This window comes from Rhizoctonia solani, chromosome 1, assembly GCF_016906535.1.
Source record: "Rhizoctonia solani chromosome 1, complete sequence".
NCBI lineage: Eukaryota > Fungi > Basidiomycota > Agaricomycetes > Cantharellales > Ceratobasidiaceae > Rhizoctonia > Rhizoctonia solani.
The window spans coordinates 3,351,205-3,357,899 of record NC_057370.1 but is presented as its reverse complement, the minus strand read 5'-3'; positions in this window follow the sequence as shown (position 1 = coordinate 3,357,899).

The following is a 6,695-nucleotide window of genomic DNA, read 5'->3' as shown; positions in this document are numbered from 1 at the left end:
GATTTAAAAAGTAGAGATAAAGAGTCCGTAAAAAATACTAAAAATATTAGAAAAATTGTGCAAGTCTAATGGTATATGTTAGGGGATTGTAACAAAAATACTCATATAGTGGATTGTTGAGGACATGCATTCTTGGGTTGCACCCTGCAATGTTAAGTTGGAGTACATGGTGTTCAGACATTGACTTCCGTCAACCAGCTTGCAATAATTTGTGTTATTGGGTGGCAGAACTCCAACATTTTTGGGCATTTGGGAGTGTTGAAGCAGTGCCCATGGAGACTGCATGATGTACAGTATACACACTTGCACAGGTTCCTCTTGCCAGCTTGGATGCATCATGGGCAGTTGTTGGCATTGTGCTTGTTGGTAGAGTGGGTGTTATGGCCACACTTATGGCATTGTGGTTTCTTGGTGCAGCATTGTCTTTTGGTGTGCCTGTATCTAACGCACTTTGAGCACGTTTGGAGTAGTGGTTTTGGGTTGAATTTCTTTATTTTGCAGCAGCATTGTCATGACCTTCATTGGCATGACATGATTTTCTACTATTTTCTACCTTTTTTCCATAACAGTTTCCTTTTTTGGTATATATTTATGACTCATCAAGATCACGTGACATATTTGATATATGATGTGAAATTGTAAATGACTCACTATTTAGTACTGTTGTTTTTGATGTGGCTTTCCTCATGTATTTAAACCAGGTCAAGTTGCTGCTAAACAGCAAGACTTGACCTCTTTGTCAATTCATCCCCAGCTCACTCATATCCTTTGCCCAGGCCCCTAGTTGGCCACTAGTGCACTTACTTAAGAAACCATATCCAGGCCTTTGTTGCCCTCTACCTTTATTCCATACCCCCTGGGCCCTAGCTGCCCCTCTACTTGTTTCATAGTCCATTGGTGATAGGGCCATGGAATTAAGCCATCTTGTACCATAGGTCCAAGCTGAGTCATGACAAGCATCCATAGATGAACAACTGAGGGTTAGTGAGTAGACAGCCCAAGGTGATACCTCCTGCATCTTTGAAGGCAAAGGATACGGTGTATGTGTGGTGTCCCTCAGCTTGGAGATGTGCAGGGTCTGCTAGCCAATCTGGGGCCAGTGTGATTTTGAGGTTGCCAAAATTGGCTTCCTCTGGGAATGAGTCCTGTAATATCTGTGTCAGTTTGTTGTGGTTGTGCATGCATTGCATGGGCCCTCCCATCCCGGTGGGGACAATGGTAATTGTTGTAGACACAATCAATACCAGGGAATTTATTTCCAATTTCTCAAATTTAAATGAAGACAAACAGACAACATTTTCAATCACGTGACTTTGGCACTTATGTCATATGCTAAACGCCAAGCCACGTCCCCATCCGCGCTTAATCAGCATACATAGCCACCTCCACCTATGACGTCATCATGACACGTCAGTGACACGTATGCATGAGTAAGGCCAACTGCGGAGCAAGGTTCTTATTGGATTAGGTATTGCATATAATGTATTTGTAATTAGTTTACCTGTAGAATATATAAGGAGGCCAACCAACCATGGTAACACCCAGGTCAATTACCTCTTGTTGCACTCCACACACTGTACAAGGCCTTACAGCCAGTAAACACTTAGATACACGCCATAAGCGTTGCCCTCACTGTACTTAGGTAGCTTGTCAACGCCTTATAGCGTCTAGTCACCGTACTTAGTTAGCTCATTGTTGTAGGTAGACCCCTCACCGCCTTACGCGGTTTGTACTTAGTCCCATACGGCCATAAGCGCCCACTGCCTTGACGCCCCTTAAGGACGTCTAGGACAGTAATGACCAAACAACTCCACAGAACTTCCAGGCCAAACTCATATTTGGGCATTTTGAGCTTGTCCATAAGAAGGGGAATGGCGTTTTTGATTGCCATTGTTAAGAGTCATGTAAGTACAGAAGTACAAAAGAATTACTATATACTAAATGTATATGGGAATAACTAAGAACTAGTATTAAGAATCAGAATATATGCACAGATTATATGCACAATATAGGCTAGGTTATCAGGAATAACAACTCCTCACAAATAGTCTAGCAACTATGAAGTGCAGGTGGTTGGTTATGTATATTACCTCAGACTAATGTTACTTAAGCCTAAGCAACTAAGGGTATGTATACTTAAGGTCTCTGGGATAGTACCTTAAGTAAGAGGGTTACCTGACTAATGTACAGGATTTATAGGATTTGCCTACTAAGTATAGGACTTATATATGCTTAAGTAAGACTTAAGACTTATGGGGTTTACCTAAAATATATCTAGGATTTATGAGATATTGTAGATAAAGCTATCTACAATATAGGGGGTATGGTGGATTGAAACACTATCACTCAATCACAACAATCCTTACAGTATTGTTGCACTATAATCAATGTTGAACTCAACAACTGTGACAGTCAAGGGGCACAGGGTTGCAGTAAGTACACTAATAGGTTACCCTGTGTCTGTTGGGACTGGCCTATGGTCTTAGTGCACCAAATAACCTCCTATGCTATTTACAGTGAGTCAATCACTAAAGTAAATGTGTCATAAACAGAGGAAAATAGAACTAGCCAGAATTGAACCAGCTTGACCACTAAGCCATAGAGCCCTATTATTCCTCTGCTGACAACCCATGATTACACCTGCTACCCCCCAAATTTGGGCTTGGGCCAGCATGCAACCACTTGTACTGGTCATGTGACCGTGTCCAGGACAAAATGCACAGATAAGCTGTTAAAGGCTTGTGTGTGTATGTCAATATATAAGAGTGGATAAATGGATAAGTGGATGCATTAGAAGCGTCTTCACAGGGTCCTTTTATACCCTGAGAAGGCGCACAAACAAGTATATACATGATTGATACCAAGAGGGGGTACAGGAGGTACATGTGGCAACTGAAACACTTGAGGGAGCCAATACTTTGGTACATAGTAAACAAACAACAGATCCTAATATTTGCCCCAAGACAATGTTTGCTCCAAGGCAGTATTTACCTGTGTGGGTCCTTAGATGTCCCAAGGCTAAGTGTTTCACCCTTGGAGTAAACAGTCCCAAAGGTAGGATACTGCTGCATTGGGTACTTACTGTCCTGGACATGGTCACATGACCAGTACAAGTGGTTGCATGCTGGCCCAAGCCCAAATTTGGGGGGTAGCAGGTGTAATCATGGGTTGTCAGCAGAGGAATAATAGGGCTCTATGGCTTAGTGGTCAAGCTGGTTCAATTCTGGCTAGTTCTATTTTCCTCTGTTTATGACACTTACAGTAAATGGTGCATAACTCTGCCAAATGTTGTCTGTTTTGGGAGTTTGACCCAGCGTTCTGGAGCGCACAAACAGGCGCACCTAGGCACAAGCGATTCAGCAGTGTGAGATGCCCAGGAGATGGAGAAAAGGTGCATTTAGTGCATTGGCACTTAAGGGCTGATTAAGTGCTGGAGCACTTGCCTATGTGACAGGGGGGATCCTGAATATTTCTGTGTGTAGCCACAAGATAGAATCTTTGTCCTAGACGTCTGTAAGGACGTCAAGGGTGCGGGTGCTTGCAGCCGTGTGACTAATACAAAGAATTGCTTAAGGTGGCAAGGGGGTACCCTTCAACAACAAGCTAACTATCTACAATGTGTCATGCCCTAGAGGCGTGACCACCTTAGAATCCACTAAGTCAAAGAAATAGTGAATATATGCGCTATTTTCATGAAGATTTATGGATATATGCATCTTTATGTTATTTAGGCGCTGGGCGCTTATTATGTAATATCATCACATGACCTTTAGTCATGTGATCTTGTTTTCTTATCTCTGGTCATGTGACCTTATCTTTGTTATGATGTTTGTACATGTAATTACTCTTCCCCTTCTCTGTTGAATATATAAGGAGGGTTCTGAGAGCTTTAAGCCTCAGAACTTGACCTCTTATCCCTTCCAACACCTACTACCCTAAGACATACAATTAAGAGTATTGCCTGAGAGCATACCAGTCACTGTCAAAGGTCCTTTGCCCAGCTATCTTTATAGCATAGTGCACTCTTACTCAATTGGTCTTGTCCAACCCCTCATCTGGCAATTGCCTTAGAGCATTGTTAGATCCCACTTGCTGATAAGTCCTATATTAGGCAATAGCTTGTTGGGCTTTACCCTGTGGTAGTTGTTGGCTCTGACACAATGACCACACGCTGTAAGGCGGCGGCAAGCTATGTGAGTACAGTGAGGACAACGCTTAAGGCGTGTAACTAAGTAACTATTACTGGGCTGTAAGGCCCTTGTACAATGTGTGATGCAACAAGAGGTAATCAACCAGGGTGTTACCATGGTTGGTTGTCCTCCTTATATATTACAGAACTGACTAATTACAAATACATCTATATGCAATACTGTATCAAATAAGAACCCCGCTCCACAGTTGGTCTTACCCATGCATATGTGTCACTGACGTGTCATGATGACATCATAGGTGGAGGTGGCTACATGTGATGAATAAGCGCGGATGGGGACGTGGCTTGGCGCTTAGTGTATGATATAAGCGCCAAAGTCACGTGATTGAAAATGTTGTCCGTTTGACTTTGTTTAAATCCAAGAAAATGGGAATAAATTCCCTGGTATTGATTGTGTGTACAACAATCTTGAATAATAAATACAACAAACAGGAGAAATATTGCTTGTTACTGTTTATCAACTCAGCTGAATTTATATATATTCAAATGAGTGAGAAAACAGCATATATGCTAAAGATATTGCATATTAAGGGTATTCCTGAGGCTTATAGGTTTTGCAAAGGTTGCAATTTAGTAGAGAAACCTTGAAAACCCTAGTTTGCATCTTTATCTCATTTTATTCACTGTAGGATTACTTGTGTAATTAATAAAATAAGTACAGATTATTGAAGAAATGTCATATCCATAACATACTGGGTCCTTTCCAATTTCCTCCTTGACTCTATCAAAGGCTTGCTGTTTAGCTCCACCCCACTTCTACTTTACTTCCTGCCTGGTAAGTAGAGTTAGGGGTTTTACAATAGTGCTGAAGTCCTTGATAAAGTGTCTGTAGAAGTTGGCAAATCATATGAAAGACTGCAGTTGCTTTACAGTCTTAGGTGTTATGGAATGACTAATTTAGACATATGCGCCCCCAATTGCCAATAGTGAATAGTGCAAACTGGAGTAATCATACTTGCTCTATCCAAATATGGGCATGAAGATTACTATATGTCAGAGTCTGACTAATGAAGAATGGGATATATGCCTAAAGAGGCAGTGCTGGCTTTGGGGATAAGCAGAAGACTGCAACCAACACTTTAGATAGAGAGATTACTTGCCAAATATGGCACAAGACCCCTTAGAGTAGAGCAGGAGAGTGGGGAGGGTAGTCAGTAGATTGACAGGAGGTCAAGTTCTGGTCTGAATGCCAGAACTCTCCCTTCATTATATACATCATACAGAACAAGGGAACTGTAAAGTACAAAGGAGAACAATGGAAGACATACTACAAAGGTATGGGTAACTAAGAGAACAATAGAAGACATACTACAAAGGTATGGGTAACTAAGAGAACAATAGAACAATGCAACTAAGGACATATGGTAACTAAGTAACCAGAGGACAAAGCTAACAGGCTAAACAAAGGGACCATTCACATTCCATGTTGATTGCTCTGCCAGGGGAGTCCTGCATGGCCTGTGGTCATGTTGGGAACATCCCCTGGTCCATATAATTCGTAAAATTTAGATAAAATGATAATAGAATATTAGGGTATCTGTGTCCATGCCTCTTGGGTCATGACACTATATTTGGAAACTGGGGGTGCTACAAGATCTTTTATACTTTATTTCCTCATTGCGCTTGCATATATACACGTCTGATTATGCAAAGTGGTCATACTATTATTTCTATGATTTATAGCAATTTTTGTATCATGCATTTATATGTAGGAACAGTACTTATAGACCATAGAACAAGTGCAAGTAAGCATGCAAGCGCCGGCGCTTAGTAATTGCAAATAAGCGCCAAAGGTCGGCGGGGCGCGCCAACGCCGATATCTCGGCAGGAAATAGGCATATTACTATGCAGACAAATACCAATAGGTTGGAGGCTCCGGCATCTCACTTCTCAAAAAGGAATTGCCTGATTCTAAGCCAAATTGATGGAGATACTAACCATTTAAGTTTCTAGCTTTTTCTATGAGATCCTACCTTGCCTCAAGGTTATTTTTAGTATTCACACTAATGTAATTTAGTCATGTATGCTCTAGAACATTCTGTAAATAGCCTTGGGTCTATCTCACTAGGACATATTGGGACTAATTGGTCTTTATGTATCAAATAGCTCAGACTGTACCTCTCATGTAACTTCCCCTTTGGTACATCATGTATATAGTTATTTGTTCTCCCTCTGGGGTATATAAACCTCCTGAGGGAGACCCTTTGAATACAACCTTCTTTTCATCCCATTCTTACCCCTTGTGTGAACTTGAAGATCTATTAGATCTTCTTTACTTAGTTTAGAGTGTCTTATTTTGCTTTCTTGGCCTCTTAAGCTCACTGAACTTAACCTGTAAGGTATCTTGGCGCATATAGCCTCTAGCAAGGTCCCAACAGATACTGGGTAGCTAGGAAAGGCTCTAGGGTGACCCTGAACCTCTTGAGTAAGTCAGTTGGGAGAGTTTAAGGCCTTGAGAGGGGCATATACACCTTAACTGAGTGCA